Source organism: Vulpes lagopus, chromosome 3 (assembly GCF_018345385.1).
Source record: "Vulpes lagopus strain Blue_001 chromosome 3, ASM1834538v1, whole genome shotgun sequence".
Lineage (NCBI taxonomy): Eukaryota > Metazoa > Chordata > Mammalia > Carnivora > Canidae > Vulpes > Vulpes lagopus.
In genome coordinates this window covers 4,870,406-4,893,349 of record NC_054826.1, presented here as the reverse complement: position 1 = coordinate 4,893,349, position 22,944 = coordinate 4,870,406, and positions in this window count along the sequence as shown.

Here is a 22,944-nt window from a genome sequence, read left to right as displayed (position 1 = left end):
TTAAATTTGTTTAAAATTTAAATTCCATAAATCAACATATATTACTGATTTCAGGTAGAAGTCAGTGATTTATCAGTCATACACAACACCCAGTGCTCATCACAACACAAGCCTTCCTTAATGTCCATCACCCAGTTACCCTGTCCCGTCACCCCCATTCCCTCCAGTGACCCTCAGTTTGTTTCCTATGATTAAGAGTCTCTTATTTTTTTGTCTCTCTGTCTGATTTCATCTTGTTTTATTTTTTCCTGTCTTCCCCTATGATCCTCTGCTTTGTTTTTAAATTCCACATATGACTGAGATCATATGATAATTGTCTTTCTCTGATTTACATATTTTGCTTAGTATAATATCCTCTAATTCCATACATGTCATTGCAAATCGCAAGATTTCATTTTTTATGGCTAAGTACTATTCCATTATATATATATATATATATATATATATATATATATATATATATATACTATTTTATATATGCAAGTGCTGGGTCATAGGGTAGCTCTATTTTCAACTTTTTGAGGAAACTCCATATTGTTTTCCAGAGTGACTGCACCAGCTGGCATTCCCATCAACAGTGTAAGAGAGTTCCTCTTTTTTTCTGTATCCTTGCCAATATTTGTCATTTCCTGACTTGTTCATTTTAGACATTTTGACTTTTGTGAATTGATACCTCATTGTAGTTTGAGTTCTATATGCCAAGTGACGTTGCACATTTTTTCATGCATCTGTTGGCCATTTGGATGTGTTCTTTGGAGAAATGTCTGTTCATATCTTCTGCCCATTTATTGATTGTATTAGTTGTATTAGTATTAGTTGTTATTTGGGTGTTGAGTTTGATAAGTTCTCTGTAGATTTTGGAAACTAGCCCTTTATCTGAAAAGACATTTGCAAATATCCTCTCCCATTCTGTAGGTTGTTTTTTGGTTTTGTCGACAGTTTCCTTTGCTGTGCAAAGTTTTTTTTTTTTTTTTTTTTTTTTTTTTTTTTTTTTTTTTTTTTTTTATCTCGATGGAGTCCCAGTAGTTCAGTTTTGCCTTTGTTTCCCTTGCCTTTGGAGACGTGTCTAGCAAGAAAGTGCTGTGGCTGAGGTCAAAGAGGTTGCTGCCTGTGTTCTCCTCTAGGATTTTGATGATTCCTGTCTCACATTTAGGTCTTTTATCCATTATGAGTCTATTTTTGTGAAACTAGAAATGGTCCAATTCCATTCTTCTGTATGTGGCTCTCTGATTTTCCCGACACTATTTGTTGAAGAGACTGTCTATTTTTCCAGTGGATATTCTTTCCTGCTTTGTCAAAGATGAGTTTACCATAGAGTGGAGGGTCTACTTCTGGGTTCTCTATCCTGTTCCATGGATTTCTGTGTTTGTTTTTATGCCAGTACCATCCTGCCTTAACGATTACAGCTTTGTAACAGAGCTTAAAGTCTGAAATTGTGATGCCACCAGTTTTTTTTCCCACATTTCTTTGGCTATTTGGGGTCTTTTCTGATTCCAAACACATTTTAGGATTATTTGTTCCAGCTCTGTGCAATAAGTTGATGATCTTTTGATAAGGATTGTGTTCAGTGTATAGATCGATCTAGGTAGCATAGACATTTTAACAATATTCGTTCCTCCAATCCATGATCATGGAATGTTTTTCCATTTCTTTGTGTCTTCCTCAATTTCTTTCTTGAGTGTTCTATAGTTTTCTGAGTATAATCATTTGTCTCTTTGGCTAGGTTTATTCCCAAGTATCTTATGGTTTTGAGTGCAAGTGTAAATGCGATTTACTCCCTAATTTCTCTTTCTTCTGTCTCATTGTTAGTGTATAGAAATGCCATTGGTTTCTTTGGATTGATTTCCTGCCACTTTGCTGAATTCTTGTATGAGTTTTAGCAATTCTGGGGTGGAGTCCTTTGTTTTTGTTTTTTTTTTCCATATAGAGTATCATGTCCTCTGCAAATAGTGAGAATTTGACTTCTTATGTAAATTACTCTTAAGAATTGTTGCTAAAATTTTTGACAAATGTATTGTATTTGGAAATTTAGTTGGTACTTTAACAACCACATATATAATACTAGGCAAGATCATACACATATATACTGACAGACAAGACTATAATGTGAACCAATGTGACTTCGTAGCACAGCACACAGAATTTGAACACTATTGAAGAGTTAGGAAAAATATGAGGTAAAATTATATCAGTATGGATAGTTACTGTGACCAGATGCTTGTGGTTCTTTTTGATGCACAATTGGAAGAAAAAAGCCCCTAATTCTATTCAAAAAAAGAAAAAAAAAAGGTGCAGCTATAATATTCAGGGAGAGAAAAGAAAAGGAAAAAACGATTGTCACTTTTGAATAACTTGAGAATATTGGTCTTTTCAAAATTGCAGCTTGTTTAACAATGTATTTTAATTCTTAGTAATCATCTTTATACTAAAAGAATTATCACAAGGGACTCCTTGAATTAAAAGAAACAAGTCAAATATAACTGCTTTTTAGATTTAAAATGTTTTAAAAAAATAAATAAATAAAATGTTTTTAAATTGTCATATACACCATTATTTCTATCTCAATTTCTCTTTGTGTTGCAACTTTGATCTTCTTTTCTTTTGTCTCTCTGTTCCTCTCCTTTTCCTTTCCTTCTCTTGTCTTGTCTTTTTCTCTCCTGTTCTTTTTTTCCTTTTTTGTCTCGCCTTTTCATTTCTATTCTCTTTGTTGTTTTCCCCAACATATTCTGAATCCAAAAGAACATATTTAAGGTAAATATCTTTTGGTCTAAGGAATAGGTGAATAGCACACATATTAAGCTTCTAGACATCATGGATGCCTGGGGAGCTCAGTGGTTGACCATCTGCCTTCTGTTCAGGGCGTGACCCCGGGGGTCCTGGGATCGAGTCCCACATTGGGCTCCCTGCATGAAGTTTGCTTCTTCCTCTGCCTGTGTCTCTGCCTCTCTCTGTGTCTCTCATGAATAAATAAATAAAATCTTTTAAAAAAGCTTCTAGACATCCTATTTACTTATAAATATTTCTAATGCCAGTGCTCTCGTAATCTAATGTCATCATTATGATATTTTACATTCCATTTTTCACTTTTGTGTGGCTTTTGCATTTAAAATATGCATTAGTAATAGTCCACTTTGTGACCAGTTGATGTTATTACTTGCTCACTTGCATAAGCCAGAACTTTAGAATCCATTCTTGAGTTTTCACTTTCCTGTTGGCCTCTGTGTGATCCATTTCAAGTCTATTGATTTAATCTTCTAAATACTGTACAACATGACTAATCTCTTCTGTCTGCACCCATCAGCTTAATTCACAAGAGAGAGACAATGACAACCTGAAGGTTATTGGGTTCAGTCATTAGGACTGATGACATCGCTGCTGAAATGAGAAAACTTGAGGAAGATTGGTAACTGATGTCTAAGGAAAATTAACCTCCAAACATATTCTCCCTGCCTTTCTCCCCTGTTCCTTATTCATTCTCCTTCCAGCAGATCCCTTCTATGGTGGAAATTTGGCCATGTCACTTCTCTCGTTTTCAAATCATTCAGTGGATCCCCATGTCACTTGGAATACAAACTCTTCATCTCAGACTACAAAGCCATGTGAAATTGGACTTATTTGTATCTGTTAATTTCCTTAAATCACAAGCACATTATGATGGGACAACACTGCTCTTCATTGTTCAAATATTCCAAGTTTTGTCCAATTTTAGGAATTGTGTGCATCCTCCCCCAACTCTTATCTTGTTAAAAGAGCTTAAGAGACAATGATTTAGGTATTGAAATGTTAAGTTCCATTAGACATAGATTTTTTAGCAGACATGATTGGTGATTTAATTCCATATGATGCTAAAAATTAATTAAGGAAAGAGGTTGAGGTTAAATCTGTATGACTTTGAAATTTTTGATAACTGAAAAAGATAACTAACTTCTATTTATCCTTCTGGTAGTAGTTCAAATAAAACTCAAAAAAAAAAAAAAAAAAGCCTAACCTGATTCCTCGTAGTGAGTTCAGTGACCAGGTTATTAGCTCTGTCTTTCCCCCTTCATAAAACATTTAATTCCAATTCTATAATATTGTCTTACAATTCTAATTTCTAAAATATCTATTCTCCATCTAATATTTACCAGTAATTTAAAATTGTCCTTTACAGAGTTTTAAAGAACAGTACCTAATCCATTTCATGCTTCACATTTGGTTGGTAAGTCATTGTATCTTTTTGTTTCTTTAGCAATCTCACCATCATTTTAGCCAATATTGACTTTATGAGAGTTCAGGTCAGTTATCATTATATAGGATACATTACATCCTGAGTTTGTTTGATTGTTCCCTGTTAGAGTCAAGTAACTTGCCCCTATGTTGCCTGTTTTTTTGCAATTTAACTGCATATTAGGTTCACAGGCTTGATTCCTTTATGTTAATCACTTTTTCAAGAATACTTCATAAGCAGTGTATCCTTTACCATATCAGAAGGCATATGCAAGATGCTCCATTATCACTGATGTTAAATTAATTTGTAGCTCTAATATTGTAAACTTACAATTTTCTATTTCAATTTATAAGTAATCAGTAGGATAACATGTGGACTTTATGTCATTATCTCTGCTTATTCACTAATTTCTTAAGTCATTAGATCTGCATAATTAAGTAATCTGCATTAAAATTAAATGAAAATAACTGGTTTGGTAGAGCAGCATTCATACTCAAAGCTCTTTCGTTTGCCAACATCTGTAAACAAATTCTACTTTTAGACTAAATGAAGATGTTTTGGGAAAATAGGGGAGATATCAGAGTCTCACAAAATGATCTCTAAGAAGCATGGCAGCTGGGCAGTTGGGCAGCTGGTCCTACACTGGAGACTATAATTAGAGACAGGGCTCCACCATGACTAAGGCTCTCATTCTCATGCCTGCTGCCATATGGATCCAACATCATTCTCTCCTACTTCAAGAGAAGTGTATTTATTTATTTATTTTTCCTTAAGAGGAGGAAAATTCACCTATAATCAAATCACAAAACAAGGGTGACTGCTTTTCCTCTCCTAGCCTCACTGTTAAGCCTATTAAGAATGAATCTGGTTAATGTACTTTGGGCCTGATGTAGCTACAGACATTTCTTCAGCCTTGATTGCGTAGGAGGAGGTGGTAGTGGTCCTGGGTCAGGCTGAGAATCAGGAGTCTGTGGCCATTGCTAGAAATTGGGCATAAAATTGTTATGAAATAGAAAATTATCTCAATCTGAGTCTAGCAGATGTTGCAAAAAGTACCACTTTATATGGTCATAAAAGGGAAAGAGAAGAAAGTTGAATCATGAAAATAGTATTTTTTAAAACCATAACTTGAGCTCAATTATTCCTTTTACATTTTTTAATATAGTAAGAAATACTTTTTCCTCAAGTAATAGCTGACTAAAGGTTCATTAACAACTGCAAAAACTCCAGGAACAGTTCAATATATAGAAATGGACATCTGGACTCACTAACTGAAATTTAGTTCTTTGTTAGAAATAGCTATCACTAGAAAACTTTTTGGATTATTCATCTTTTATAATATAATTTTAGATATAATTTTATAGACTATAATAATCTGTATTCCTATCCCATTAATCCATCAAATAGGCTACTTGTCTAGTCACTCAACTAATTATATACAACCTAACATTAATATATCTGGTCAATGACCATTGACCAAAAAAACCCACAAAATTCTTGCATATATTCTCTGACCTTCCATGTGAAAATAGCCTCCAGGAAGTTATGTAGAAATGAAAAGATGACTAAATAAAATATATATGCATTTTTCTAATTTGGGAAAATCAGAGTGATTCTTTTTTAAAATATTTGTTTAGTTTATTTTTAAAAAATATTTTATTTATTTATTCATGAGAGACACAGAGAGAGATAGAGAGGTAGAGACACAGGCAGATGGAGAAGCAGGCTCCACACAGGGAGCCTGATGTGGGACTCGATCCTGGGACTCTAGGATAACACTCTGGGCCAGAGGTAGGCACTAAACTGCTCAGCTACCCAGGTGTCCCAGAATTTATTTATTTTAGAGAGAGAACAAGCAAGCATGTAAGCAGGAGGAGGGGCGGGGGGAAAGGGAGAGAAATAATTCTCAAGCAGAGTCCCCACTGAGCATGAAACCTGTCTCAGGACTTGATCCCAGGACCCCAATAAAATGACCTGAGTCAAAACCAAGAGTCAGCTGCCCAACTGACTAAGACACCCAAAAGCCCAGGAAAATCAAAGTAATTTTTAACTTTTCTATCATTTATTTAAATATTATTAGTAATCTGGATATATTTTAAATCTTTGCTGTGTTTTTAAGAAAGATGCACATCTTTATAATTTATTGAAAAAATATGTGCCAATTTAGTCAGCAGAATATGTTTGCTTTCATCATGTAATTTTGAAAATATTTGTTTCCTTAAAAATGACTGACAGACAAAAATATTTAACAGTTAAAAATTTTGAATTAAACATTTGAATTATAGAAACAAAAAACAAATAATTTTAACTATAGTCTGTTGTAATATAATGCCTGTTTTGAAAATGTGAATTTGTTCCAACAGGATGGATATATTTGGAGCCAATTAGGGCATTATGTGGAGATGAGTTTGGTTATATCAGATTTTGACCTAAGGAAATGTTGAGTGAATGCAGGAAAATGCACCCAGCTGAATCAGGAACATAGGAACACACAGAATGCGTGGCGTGTGTGCCTGCACTTACCTTAGGTGTCTACTGACTACGTCCGTTAACTAGTGTTATAAACCACGTCCATCCACGTTGGGGGATATGGTAATCCAACCACAGAGAACCCTCCTTCCACTACTTCATAATAGCTCACAAGTTATAGCTGCTTCAACACCCACTTCCACAAAGAAATTTCAAGGGGGAAGTTCCATAATTATTGTAACTTTATTTATTTAGCTATTTATTTTGTGTAAAAATGTGCTACTGTTTTTAATTAGGTTCCTATCTCTTTTTTTCCCCATTATGTCACTGATGAAGTTTGTATGTTGTTTCTCTGTGATTTTTATTGCATATATGCGTGGCAGGGAGATTTTTAGGAACATATATGTTGCATTAGAGCAGAACAGATAGTGTATGAGTTTTTAGGAAATTTCCTGACCAAAGTAATGTAATGATCAAGACATTTTTTAAGGAGTTTGAATAATTGAATGTTACCATACATAATTTGATTTTATGTAATGTCGGAAATTAACGATCATGAAGTCTGTAAAGGTATAATTTGAAATTGCATGTAGGCCTATCTTGTGTCTACTTTTATAAATATTCACGTTATATTAGAATTAATTTCCATAAAACATATTATTTATGAATCTTAATTATAATTTAGATATGGTCTTGGTAAATGGTAGGATATTTTTAACACTGTTGTTAGTTCATTTAAAAATGTTTAATGTTAAATTTGGGTAATAATTGTGGATGGAACTATAAAATGTTCTGTGTTACCTTTGAAAATGGAAAATAAGCATCATAAAAAAGAAAATAATAGCATATATTCCTATGTAATTTATACAAAATAAGCAATATTTAGTTGAAAATTAAAATAACAATTTAAATACTTTTTTAATAATTACCTAAATATCTTCAGGTAACAATCCATGTTCAAATTTTATGTCAAAATTTCACAACAAAACGTCTGAAAATCCATATTACTTCTTTCATAACCAAGGACTCTTGGAAAAGTTAATTACCTTCTTTCAACCTCACATTTTTCATTAAAAAGATACAAAGTATAAAATCTTAGTGTGACTTTAATGAGAACATTTATATGAAATAGAACTTACTGTCATGCTTATCAAACAATGTGTATAAACTCTGTTCTTCCCCCCTTCCCTCTTTCTTATTTTAAAATCACATGTTAACAGAACATTTTTAAGCAAGAATCTAGCTAAAATTTTTCTTGAACTGTCATGAAGAGAGGTAGGAAAGCGACTGGCAGTAAATAAAACATTTGGATAAAGAATAAAGATATCAGCTGAATGTCCAAATATCATAGTAAATATGTGTAGCTATAGTATAGCTTATACCTGGGACTTAGTATGTACAGAATGACTGAATTTATTTTTTTAGTCTTTTTCGGTTTTCTCTCATCTTACTGAAATTTTGATTTGCCTTCCCGAGCTCCTGGTTCATAAGGATGACGGCACCAGCTTCCTCTTTTTGGAAATTCCTGAGTGTTTCATCTGTCAAAATGATTGGAAGGCACTAATAGTGTTTCACAGATGGGGGCCGACAATGCCAGATGTCCTGCAATCCTACACTGCAAGAAGTGCCCCCCATCAAATGCCCCAATGAATATCCACATGATGATTAGCTGTAATTATTTAGTCAAGAGACTAAATCTTTATATGTAAATACATTGGGATTATTTAATATAAACTAAAATTTTCAAGAATGCAACCACTGTACAGACTAAAGGAAATATATACACTTTTTATTCTAGAAAATTCCAAGAGTTTTCAACATTTGCAAAATTCTGTTGCAAAGGTGATATTACTTATGTTATTTGAGTTGTCAATAGAACACTGCAGGAGTCTGCCTACCACATCTGGGCTTGTCACATCCAGAATAATTGTGACATTTAAATATATAATTATTTAGTCCTCATTTTAAAACATCAGATGGAGAGAGAAGGTGTCAACAAAATTCATTTGAGTGTCAAATTGGACAGTACAGCATAACCAGAAATGTGTGATTACCAACATGCCTGTTTGTTCTTTTTTTCTATTGAAATAATACAACTTACAATGCAGAGACCATTTAATAAATTTAGTGTATACATATATATGTGAGTACACTCATTTGTATGTACATATATAATGCAATACTATATAATGTAATTAATATAATAATATACATTTAATTTTTGAAATTTATAAGCACAGTTCAAAAACAAAATACTGCCATACTGCCACTGGAATATTTGGAACATGTTTTAATTTTTAATCAGAATGCAAAATGGTGCACTAGACATTTTGATTCCTCTTTGTAATTAAAGTTGCAAGAAGCAAGTCTTCTTGTGTTAGGAGAAGCAAGTGATACACTTATCAATTGAATGAGATATCCTGGAAGTCTCCTGAAATTTTTAAGGGTTTTTCCCAGGGGCCTTCTAGAATGTATGTGTCATTACAAGGTCTCCACTGCTTTAGCCACATAGAGAATTCTGAAACTAAAAAGAAGAAAGGAAGAAAGAAAGAAAGAAAGAAAGAAAGAAAGAAAGAAAGAAAGAAAGAAGAAAGAAAGAAACAAAGAAACAAAGAAACAAAGAAAAAGAAAGAGAAAGAAAGAAAGAAAGAAAGAAAGAAAGAAAGGAAGAAAGAAAGAAAGAGAAAGAAGGAGAAAGCAAAAGACCCTCCTTGAGAAAACATCAATCAAGCATCACTGGGCTCTCTTCTCAAGTCCAGTTTTAGCTAAGAATCATGGTAAGCCAACTTATCCAGAATCCTCTAGCCCTTGATATCTCATCACTTTGAACTTCCTTTATCAAAAATATATTTTAATAAGAATACCTCTACCCTTGACATTTACAGTTTTCTCCTACAGAGCCCCACCCTCACTGTGCCCTGCTCTTTAGCTATGCAGCCCTGCCGTCTTAGGTGTATCTGGAAATGAGTTCCGTGTGTCTTGCCTGTTGCAATAGCCTCTCTCATATTGCAATAGTCCTGAATAAAGTCTTCTTTTCTGTTTCTAATAAGTGTCCAGTGTAAAAAAACAAAAACAAAAACAAAAACAAAATTAAGTTGCCTTTACATGGGGAGAAGAGTTGAGTCAACAAAATGTAAAGTCATTCAAACCATAAAAACCCTAGGAAGCACATGTGGGGGTATAAAACGCTGAAGGTAGATTGGGCATGTGAATAAAAAGGTGTGCAATTTAAAACTGTATGAAGAAACGTGAAGTTCTCATATCTTTTGCCATTACCATACAGCTTAGCAATGACTCTTCTTTTAGCACAGCAGAGGTTAGGAGATGGGTTCTGTGGAGAAGTTTGTAAGATATTGTGAATTTGTTTGCTTGTATCCTTTACTTCAGCAGTGTTCAAGGGTTAGAAATACATAGAGTAGACCTTACTCAGTGTAAAGGTTGGATAAGTAGCAGGTAAATAAAATAATGGTAATAATAATAATAATAATAATAATAATAATAATAATAATAATAAAATAGAGATGTGAAAGAGGGTAGTTCAGAGATTAGCAAACCTTGTAAGCAAAGGACCAGATTGTTACTATTTCAGTTTGCGAACCATACAGACTCAGTAACAAGCACTCTGTTCCGACTTTGAGTAAAAAAGCAGCCATAGACGATATAAATATGGCTGATTTTCAATAAAACTTTATTTTAAAAATAGCCAGTGGGTTGGAATTGGCCCAAGAGAAGTAGTCAGCTGATTTATTTTAGGTTACTGGCAATAGAATGTTTAAATTATATAAACACAGAATCTACCATACTGGTTCCCAAACATAACTGCTTATTAGAATCATAAGAGGAGCTGCTGTAACGTAGTGATGTCCAGTATCTAGTTTCAGAAATACTGATTTAGTTAATCTTAGCTGAGACCAAGGCCCTGGAATTTTAAAAGTCTCCCCCAGGTAATTCTAAAATGAAGCAAGTGTTGAGAAGAACCATAGGCAATTTGTGCTCTTTAGGGAATAACTATCCACAAGGGGATAGTAACACGTGCTAAGGGGATGAGAGTTTGGTAAAAGATTTGTGTGTTTCAAAGGAACAACAGATTTTGTAATTATTCGTTCAAGGCCTTGATGGACAGCCTCTAAAATTTCCCTATTTGATCCCTACATGTTAATCTCTATACTGTCGAGGAAACCACTTGCCCTTGAGTCCTGGCTGAATTGGTTGACTCACTTCTCTCATACACACTATGGCGGAAACAATGGGATGTCACTTTCAGGATTAAGTTGCACAAAGACTGGCTTCGGTCTTGAGAGCTCTCTGTCTCACTCTCTATTCTCATAGAAGTCAGCTGCCATATTGAGAAATGCTATCTGGAAAAGCCCAGGTGGCAAAGAACTAATGCCACCAGTTAGCAGCCAGCAAGGAGTGAAGTCCTGTTGAGAACCACATGAATGAGCTTGGAAATCGATCCTTCTCACGCGTGCCTTTGGATAAGGGCAGCCCTCACCAACCTCCTGACTTGAGCTTTATGGAAGACCCTGAATGAGAAGATCTAACTAGTTCTTGCCAGAATTCTTGACCTAGAGAAACTATGGCACAACGAATGTTTATTATTTTCACCCACTGTTTTAGGGTCATAAGTTAAGGAGCAATAGATAACTCATAAAATGGGTGATGAGGGGAGGGGAAGTCTTATGTGGAGAGAAGATCAGGTCAAATAGATTATTAATATCATTCAATGAAACTGAAGGGTTTGGAGCTTTGGGGAATAAAAGTCTATAAGCTTGTTACTGACAGTTTGACTAACAGAGCTCATAACCCAGGAGGGCAAATGCTTACATGTGCTTCAGTGAATAGGTGAGTTTATTCCTGGATTAAAATTTCCCAAAAAGCTTGAGGATCAAATATGATGAGGATTCACCTTTGAGCTCTGATATACCAGTCATGGGGGGCGGGGTGCGGGGATGTAGAACTCCTCCTCAGGGCACAACCACGTTCATGGCGGGAGCATTTGTGAAGTATGGAGAGAATGCAGGACAGCTCCCTTGATTGATTGGATGATCAACTGATTGATTTAGAGGGGTGGCGGTGGCATTTTGTCTTATCTGTATGAGCCCATTGAGAATGTTTTCTGTCTTTCCTCCTGCATTTCTTGCAGTTTGGCTAAGGTAAAAATATACTTTAACTTATTTTATAAAGTACACTGAGCAGGCTCTGTGGATATTATTAAGTTGGCAGAGAAAATAACCAGTGTTATAAACTCAGGTTCCAGTTACTCTTTTAATATTTTCAGAATGATCCCAGAAGAACCTTGAATAAATTGGACATTTATATTCATTTTATGTCCTTTTATTGTGACTTTATAATCAATGAGAATTTTTTTGGTAAGTATTGGAAGTTAATATTCTGTACTTGGGAAAACCAATTTTGAACATCCAACCAGTAAGCCCACATAAAACTACAGAATACAGCAAAAGAATAACTTAATGAACTTAGAAGACAAACTATGCACTTTGTGCCAAGCTTATTAAGGAAGATACAATTTCAATACCAATGAAATAAACTCCCACAAATTGATTTTTCTTTGTGTGCACTCATCAGTGTAAATACAATTAAATTATAAAGCCTGTACTTGCTCAGGAAAGACATTTTCTGTTCATATTCATGCTATGTGGCTGCTTTGGCTTCTGATACTTTGTTATATAAAAACCTTGAACAGTGACCAAAAAAAAAAAAAAATCCAACAATTACAAGTTTCTGAGCTCTTATCACAGAGGATTAAATCCTGTACGTTTCCTCACCACAACACGGGTGGACCCAAATAGTGTTACGCTGAGTGAAATAAGTCAGACAAAGACAGATTCCATAGGATTTTATTTATATGTGAATCTAAAACAAGCAAACAAATAGAAACAGATGTACAAGGTCTGAGAATAAACTGGTAGTTACTGGAGGGAAGAGGGGTGGGGAGATGGACAAACAAGTGAAGGGGATTATGAGGCAAAAACTTCGTTATAAAACAAATAAGTGACAGGGATGAAGAGTAAAGCATAGGAATATGGCCAATAATGGGATGCCTGAGTGGCTCAGCGGTTGGGCGTCTGCCTTTGCTCAGGGTGTGACCCCTGGGTCCTGGGATCGAGTCCCACATCAGGCTCCCCGCATGGAGCCTGCTTCTCCCTCTGCCTGTCTCTCTGCTTCTCTCTCTGTGTGTCTCTCATCAATAAATAAATAAAATATTTTTTAAAAAATGGAATATGGCCAATAACACTGTAATAATGTTGCATGGTGACAGATAATGATTAAAAGTATCCTGATGAGCATTGCGTAACTCATGGAATTATGGAATCACTGTGTTATACACCTAAAAGTAATACAGCACCATATGTTAAGTCTACTTCAGTAATAAACAATAATACAATGAAAAGTTAAAAATAAAAAAAATCTGTGCATTTCCTTTAACAAATAATATTATAGTTTTTCAAGTGATAAAATCATGAATATCTTTTTGAAATCAATAATCATTATTATGAGACTTAATGTTTTAAATTAGTATGCTCTGTAATTTAAATAATAGGATAATTTTTCCTCATATTATATTTTCCTCAACAATATGAAAGATCAGAAAATCCAAAGTTGTATCCTTAATGTTTTCTTTTTTTTCCCAAAGAGTAAATCCATATACAAGTGCCACATTTAGAGGGCTAAAGAGTTTCCAAGCACCACACAAGTCTGTAACCTGCTTAACTTAATAATTTAAACTTTACAAAAGTCCCCTAAATCACTATTAGGAGCTGTGATTTTCTGGTAAGAAAACTGAATCAGTGATTATCGTCTTGCCCCTCATTGTGCAGTTAGAAAGTTACAATTTGGAGTTTCAACTTTACTGACACCAAATTTATATAATTAAACAAATAATCAGTTGAGCTAAACTTCATATAAATGAATACCCCAAACCCGACATTTTTCAGACATGTCCATCTGGCTGTAAGGGAGAACCCTGGTCCCCTAGATCCACCCCAGGTAAACAAAGTCAGAAACTCCATAATGTGGTGACTGTGTAAGGATTTAATTTTGAAATTAAAACAAATATTCAGTTTTGGATTTTTTTTTTTTTGTAAATTTCTGTAACACAGGAGTGTTAACACAGGGAAAATGCTGTTCTACTACGTCTTGGTTATGAAGGGCAGAGGTTAAGGTCAGTGGCACAAGTGAAGATGGCAGGAGTAAGAAGACCAGGTTGCAGGATGTGGTCTCTGGACATAACAAGCAGATAGATGAGCTTGGGTTGGAAGTGACAAAGCAGAAAGTTACAGGCTATGAACAGTTTCCCAGGGACCTTGATAGGATTGGGCATTAATGTATTTTGAAAGTCTCCCTGATGATTCTAATGTGCAGGAAAGCTCAAGAGCTTCCTTGAGCAATGTAGATAGATCTTTGTATTCCCTGTCATGCCTCTGGGGTGCAGAGGCAAATGCCTCAGGTCAGATATGAAGTCTTCAGGATTATCAGACATCCAAACATCGTTCTATCGTGTTCCTTTGTCATCCCCCAAAGGTTGCTTCTTCTCATGCTCTCATGTGACTGTTCTGGATCCAGCCATCACAGTTGTTTTTCCAAGAAGGGGGAAAAAAAAAGGCAGAGTAGTATAGAACAGACCTCTTCTTTTTATTTTTATTTTATTTTATTTTATTTTGACCCCTTCCTTTAAAACAACTTCCCACAAGGTATACGCATCATGTCTACTTCCACATCATGGGCCAAAAATTAGTCATATGTATCATGCCCAGGTCTACAAAGGATTGGGAATATAGTATTTATTCCAGGTGATCATGCATCCAGCTAAAAATTAGAAGCCTTTTTTCACCGGAGAAGAAAACACGAATGGATATCAGAGCTAATCAGCACTCTCTGCCAAAATAAGTACATATTCCATGATAAGTATTATAGGAAATGAGGCACTAGGCAGTTTTAATTCATTAAAATCGCTCCCTTTTTCCCCCTTTGGCAAAATGCTGGCAATTTTGTAATGGAATTGAAGCAAATGCATCATAGGATACAAAGAGATAATTGTGGAAAAGGTAGCTCTTATTTGGTTATACTGAAACACACAGAATAGATTGTTTTTGCTGATCAATCCAGCCAATTGAGAGAGAGCTTTTCTAAATTATTGTTGCCATTACCTTTAGATCTTTCCTTCATGAGACTAAAAGTTAATGTAACACAAGAATCTTTTTAATACTTGAGCAGTACTAAAAAGTCTATGCTATGTTCTCACCAGTTCCCAGCTATATTTATATCAGTCCTGGATAACCCCTGGTCGGCTTCAAAAATACTATTCCCTGGTCTCACTCTCAGTCTCATTTACTTGGTTTTAGGGAAAATCCAGGAATCATGTGATTACAGCAGGTAATCACTAAATGTGTTTGATCACTAAATGTTCTCGTAACCCGTGCTATCTCGATGTGAACATTTCACATATAACTTTGCACTTTATTATGACGTGTATTACATCGTAGAGAGCCATGAAGTGAAAATTGCAGGTTGCCTTGAACCCTTTACTTTCTCAACTTTACCTCGTTAGAGACAAGGATGCAGCCCAAGGTTCAAGAATTCTATAAAGATCAGTGTCGACTGCTGGGGTCTGGCATCTTGTTAGCCCTTCCCCAACAACACACATATTAAGAGGTACAGAAATTGAGAAAAACCTTCTCAGTATTGTGTTATACCATCAACGGCTATTTTGTTCCCCTGTGTAGAGGTTATAGTGTAATATGATTCTCCCCATTGGGGCCTCTGTAGTGATCTCCCAGAGACCCTGATTGATGTTGGGGAAGAGATGCTCAGTCTTATGAGGTTAAGGGGGAAACAGGGAACTTTAAACTCACCCCCATCACCTGGGCCAAAGAGAGCCTACAGAGTATCAGCAACTTTGGGGGGAAAGCATGCTGTTTCGGCACACCATGTATTTCTTGCTTTGCGTACTTATGTGTATGTTAAGTGCCTAGGATTACGTTCTTGGGTTATATTGGTTAGAGTTATATATCTAAGGGAAAATGGAATATTCATCATTGAGTGTGAGAAGACCACTTTTAACATTAATATAACCAAGAGGATTTCTTCCTAATAATAGTTAAAATTAGGTTATTAGAACTAAACTATATCATTGGAACATGATTTTCCATACATTATCACCATGACACAGGAAAAATTTTGAAATGGAAACAAATTTCCACTTACAAAGTTAGTTTGTTTACAAAATTAGACTATTTTATCATGAAACCAAGGGGTCCCACAGTGAGGAGTCTAGAGATATACTATGGCAAACCATTAAAATATGACCACAAAAACCCTAGTTTGTTCATCCCACAAGCATTTTGCCATTTCTAGAGCTATGTTTATGGAAAACAACAACAAAAGCCAGAATGCAATAGTGAGTGTTTGTTTTGAAGCCAAAAGCAATATCGGAAAACTACCTTCCCTTCAGAAGCACTTAAGAATTCCTTAGTCTATGACCCAATTTGAATCTCATTGTTTTGAAAAGTGCGGTTATTATTTCCACAAGGAATCATCCCTATCAACTCAAAATTGGCTGGTCAATGATAGATTCTATCTTCTTAGGCTGCTGGGGAGACACAGAAGCTATCCCAAAGGTTTAATTAGATATGGAAGTTTAAAAAAATACATATTTTGATTTTTTTCATATATAAGCGATGCAATTCTGTGTTTTGACAAGAGATGTGATAAGCCAGGTTAAGTAATAGTCACTAAACAGTGATTTTGGTAAACTAGTGCACAAAATAACAAACAAGGCCTGGATAATACAGTGTTTCCTGATTCAAGGTGGCTTTCAAGCTATTACCACCATTCTCCTGAACGTGGAATTGGGAATGTTGTCAGAGAATGATTAAGTGTGTGCAATCTTTAAATAAGAAGAACTAGCAGAACAAAGTTTCTGAGGCATGAAGAAACCTGGGAGTTTCATTGAGCAAAAGAGCCATTGGGCTGAATGAACAAGATGAATCAGTTAATAAAGCAATTTGTACCAATGATAAGAATGGATTTGCAAATATCTTTGAAATCCTGCTTCAAATTCTTTGGGCTCTGTACTCTTGCTTTCATTTCCCTCTGAACTTGTTTTTATAGGTTCTAGAGGTAGATAATCAGATCAGTGATTTGAGGCATTTTATTCTTCTAATATGAGCATTTCGATACTTAAAATTCCCATGTTATTACCATTTTATCTTTTACCAATGCATTTGGTACGTTACGTTTTTTTATACTTATTTTATCCAAAACCATTTCAGTGTCCTGTTGGATTTCTTCTTTAACTTGTGCATTATTTAGAAGTGTGTTATTCCATTTCCAAATATGAGGATGTTTTCTCAGTATTTTCTAATTTTTTTTCTCTTTTAATTCAACTACAGAGACTACCCTTTGGATAATTTTAATTATTTTTAGCTTTTTTTTTAAGGTTTGTTTTATGGCTCAGAATTTGATCTATTTGAAAAATTTTCTGTTTACACTTTCAAATAATGTGTACTCTGCTACTGTTAGTTGGATTATTCTATTTATTTTAATTAGAGTAAAATTTTTGAGTTTATACAAATCTTCTATTTACTTACTGACATTTGTTCTACATTTTTATCAATTATTGAGTGAAATGTGTTGAATATTTCTACTACAATTGTAATTTTCTCTATTTCTTTTCCCAGGCCTAACAGGTCTTTCTTGCTGTGTTTGAAGATTGTTATTAGATGCATGAATATCTAGAATCATAGTATATTTACACTGAATCTGTCGCTTAATAGTTATGAAAGAAATCCTTTCCCATGCTCTTATCTTGCTTTATATTTTAAAAATTATGTTTCTTCGACACAGCATATCGTTGATTCTCACTTTGCTTTAATTTGACAATTTCTGTCTTTGAATTTCTGTGCTTGTATTATTTTCATTTGATGTACGTATCAATATGTAGTGAAGCCTCCCCCTTGGGCCCTCTGGCCCAGTTAGTAGACTTTAAGCTTTAGCAAGCACTTCTGGCCCATGTAATTGATTAAACCCTTTTTTGTCTATCTATAGATGGTACGTTGTTTCCTAGAAAGACTCAAACCAAACCCTTTTATACAGCCTCCTCCTGGGACACCAATACACAACCTCCAAGCACTGCCATTTTTATAGCCAGCACTACTGAGTCTGCATACACTCGAGAGGAGTTATAAACCACTGTGCTCTCCTTTTACTGATAAACTGCCCTAAAGTCTCTTTAAAAATTTTGGGGCCATACAGAAACCTCAGAGTTAGTTTTTGAGTAAGAGTCCACCTTCTCCCTAGGTGGCCGATCTCCTGAATAAAGCTCATAGTCCCTTTCAATCAAAACTCATCTCTTGAGTATTGACTTTCCAAGTGAGGAGCAGCTGAATTTGGGTTTTTGGGTAATAGCTGGATTAAAATTTACTATCTTGTTAGTTGTTTTCTTTGTTTCCCATCTGATTTTTTCCCTTTCTTCCTTGTTTTTGTATTACTTATATTATAATTCTATTTAATCTATACTACCATCTTATTATTCATGGCTTTGTAAAAAAAAATATTTTCTTCTGTAATGGGGTACCTGGGTGGCTCAGTTGGTTCCGTGTTGGACTCTTGATTTCAGCTCAGGTCATGATTTCTAGGTCATAAGCCCATATGAGGCTCTGTGCTCAGCAGGGAGTCTTCTTGAGATTCTCTGTCTCCCTCTGCCTCTCCCTCAGCTCTCTCTTTCTCTCAATAAATAAATAAATATATTAAAAAAATTGTATCTGGGATTGCAATATACAATTTGACTTAGTTTACCTTTTGGTAACAAAAGATACTCATCTCAGTATATAATACAATATACTACAAGCACAGAGTTTTTCAATAACAAGAAAAGCTGGGCTTACAATTTTGAATACTACAGCATTGGTTAAGACACTATAAATTCCTCAGATGCCTCTCAATCTTGATTTTTCAAGATACTGTCTTTTTTTCTAGGATTTATCTAGAACAATCAAATAGAAAAAAAAATGTTTTAAAAAAGAAGGGACATGGGCAGCCCAGGTGGCTCAGCGGTGTAGTGCTCCCTTCATCCCAGGGCCTGATCCTGGAGATCCGGGATCAAGTCCCACGTCAGGCTCCCTGCATGGAGCCTGCTTCTCCCTCTGCCTGTGTCTCTGCCTCCCTCTCTCTCTCTGTGTCTCTCATGAATAAATAAATAAAATCTAAAAAAAATAAAAAATAAAAAGGAGGAACATACACTCGACGAAAAAGTAGCAAATTGACATGGAAAATTAGACTTTAACTATAAAGATTGCAGCTGGAATAAAATCTTGAAAAAAAATGGCAGGAAAGCATAGTATATTTAAATCAATATATTGCTAACCAAATTCTTCAATTTAGCCTTTCTTTTTTTTTTTTACATTTGTTTTTATTTAAGTTTGATTTGCCAACATATAGTATCACACCCAGTGCTCATCCCATCAAGTGTCCTCCTCAGTGTCTGTCACCAGCTACCCCAAGCCCCCGCCCACCTCCCCTTCAGTTTAACCCTTTTCATAAAAACATAAAGGATACATATGTGTTCATATTGAATAATCCTACTCTCTTTTTTAAATGACAATATCCTTTCTCTTAACTGTCAGTTCAGTGTCGGTTTCTGTCATTAGGTAATACAATTTCTTAGTAGCTGTAAAGCATATTTGTTTTGAGTTCTTCATATAATATTCTCTTTTGTTTTCTTAATTCTGCATGCTTAGCAAATGACTAGTAAGAGTGGAGGATAATTTAATCAAAAATATAGGAAAATTGATTCTAGTAAATAGTATCCTTTCCAGACAAAGGGATATTTTAAGAGCAAGTTATGCTAGAAAGAAAAATAAAGTGATCTCTTAAAGTTTGCATCTTTGTTTTCCATTATGTTTAAAGAGTATATATTATACCTTGCTATTCTCATTGCTTGTGGAAAATATATTTTATGAAATAGCCTGAATTTTATGAAGCTTGTCATATTCTCTAAAAATAAATACCAAACTTCTCTGTCCTCAGTTTAATTTAAATACAGAAAAAGTAAAATCCCTTTAATCTGTTTCTATTGCACTATTAGGATGAAAAACATGTGACTAACCAATTTTAAATAGACCTACTTCAAGAAGAAAAGAAAAACTAAGAGAAATATGCTTTTTTTTTGTGTGTGTGTATGTATTGACTTCAATAGCAGGAAAATAGATTTCCTAGATTAAAACTCTAAACACCTCCTTCATCACAAAAGAATTTTCCTACTCAAATATTTAAATAGAACCTGAAATATAATCAATCTAAACAAATCCAAACCAAAGAATAATTTTAAAGCTTAAAAATCTAAAAATGGTTTGGAATTGGTTCCTAGTAAATCAACAAAGTTGTCTTGTTCCCACATCTTTTATTTTCTCCCCCCCCCCTTTTTTTTTTCCTCCCTCACCTCAGAGAGTCCTCCTACAATCTGCTCTGGAAACAAACCTGCTTCTTCCAGGTACTATTTTGGATACTATTTCCAGGTTTTCTTAAATCTATAGCAAATATTTCCATTACTGAAAAACTAATTCCACATCAATAATCCTTGATGAATTAAAACGAATTCAATCAGATGCAACCTCTACCTCAGCAAAATATTTCAAGGTGGAAGGGAGCACTGGTGCTGGGTTTGTCCTCACTTAATAACATTATTAATGATGTGGATGAATGAACAAATATTATGAAAAGGAAATTCATAGGTATTAAATATGTAGAGTATGCAGAAACAAGTAGGCTGGAAGGTGATATCTGCAAAATGACCTAGAGAGGGTAAAAAAGTTAATAGCTGTCCAAGATTCTTCTAGTTCTCAACAAACTAGATCGTTTAACTGATAAAGCAGTCAAGAAATATGCAGCAATGATAGTTAAACTGAAAGGCAAAGAAAGAGAAGACATTATATAATGTTCGTTTTTATATAGTACAATATTTCATGAAAAATTCTTGTTTCAATTGACACATGAAATGTATCCAACCCGAACAGGTGTTCAATTGTTCTTCAATGAGAGGATAAATTATTTATGTGGGAGTATATTTAAATTCACATAAATAACATGGGTAATCTCTTTATTTGGAAGATATAATGTTCAAGTAACTGGAGATCTGAGGAACTCATTAATTTTCATCAATAATTGATAATCAAGATGCAGTTTACAATAAATCATGATCTAATACTGAGAAGAGGAATTGTTTTCTTAACTTTCATATTGGTTTTCCCCTTCTAGTCAAAGGTTATCAGTCTTTACATGTTATTTTGAAACATTCTCACATGAAAGTCACGCAAAGGGATCCCTGGGTGGCGCAGCGGTTTGGCGCCTGCCTTTGGCCCAGGGCGCGATCCTGGAGACCCGGGATCGAATCCCACGTCGGGCTCCCTGCATGGAGCCTGCTTCTCCCTCTGCCTGTGTCTCTGCCTCTCTCTCTCTCTGTGTGACTATCATAAATAAATAAAAAAAATTAAAAAAAAAAAAAGAAAGTCACGCAAATATTTTATTCTTCCTAACTTGGGGGATTTTTTTAATCTGTTACATCATTCATTGCTTAATTTTCTTTGATCATCCAATGTAAACAAATATTTCTATTTGTTTGCTATATTAAAAACTCAGAAAATATAAATACATCTACATCTCTCATAGATGCACACACTCACATACTCAGTATCTACAAAAGAGCTTAACTTCCAAAATAAAAAATTAGAATCCTTTTAACTCACATAATATAATATCCATGGCACTCCTACTTTTAACATGACTCAAGTTAATATAATTTCATTGGCATTCATTAGATTTTACCAATTTTGCCAGTGAAAGGATACATCCTGTACTGTGTTAGAAAATAGGAATGAAACTAAATATAGTGCTTAGGGGGTTACAAAAAAGTTTCATTTTACCTTTGGGAATATTTAATAAAAATCTCTCTTCCTTAGTATTTTGCTCACAATCTAGCAAAACTGAAAGGAATCTACTGACATTTTAACAAGGCTACTTCTGGATTTTGCAGTGCATCGCAATCAGATATTTACTCAGGCCACTGTTGTTTGTTGTTTGTTTGTTTTTTTCCCCATATTCTAGGCTTCTATAAATAAGGTGGAAACATTTTTCAAAATGTTTCGACTAGACAAATCATCATGCAAAATATGCTATTTCCTCTCAATTAATGACAAAAGAGTGAATTCAACATCTGTATTAAATTTGTTACCAGTTCTATTTCTGTTGCAATTAGGTTTTGAAAAATTCCTCTGTATAATGTTTATTTTTAATATTTTCACTTAAATGCACTGATAAAACTAATGAATTACTACCACAGTAACTGTCTCTTTTATCTGCTTATGTGAAAGTCTTATAAATTCTAGCTTTCCTTGATTTTTCACCATAGAAGCACATCAATATATTTTTTCCTGTGAGTAAACATTTCTCTTCCTCTACATTAAAAATAGCAATTGTTAATGCCCCATTCAATAGTCTGTGAATTATTTCAAGTTTGAAGTTCCATTCTCCTTTCAGTAGAGATGATGAAAAAAAGTAATGTACGGCTTCTGTTCCACTTATTCTCGAATCTATTAAAATTCCACCAGTTTGTGATCTAACGGTTCTCATGTCTGTGATGACCTTTGAAGGAGACATCAACGAACTCCCCTATAATTGTTTAAAATGCACTCTTTCTTATTCCTTCTTCAGTTTTAATGGAACTATCAACAGTTTTGGCAGAGTTTGTGGTTTACTAGTCCTTTAAATCGATATATATCTTGAAATCATAAGGTTGTGTGTGGTGCAGGACATGGTTTCTTGTGCCCCTGTGTTTGGAGGTCGAGTGGGCCACAGGCTGCTATCACAGCTTCCCAAAGCACTCTCATCACTGCAGGATCCAAGCAGTGGGTTGCAAGTGCCTGTTAACTTTGAGAGTATTTCCTTCCCCATATTCCCATTAATTTGATGTTAGAGAAGCCAGTACAAAGGAAAGCCAACAGACGAGTGCCTCGACTGTGGAGCTCTCACAGACACTGATATATGTCATACTTTCTCTCATTTCCAATGCCTTCTGACATGACCAAGTCCCTTTGGACACTTTCTCCAGACAGATAACCTAGCAGGTATCTTGCAGGAGCACTATAGAGTTGTAGCACAATCAATGTTCTATCATCTTCTCTTATCTTTTCAAATGTCTCACCCTTAGTTGTGGTAAAGCTTCATCTGACTTTTTCTAAAACTTAAAAATG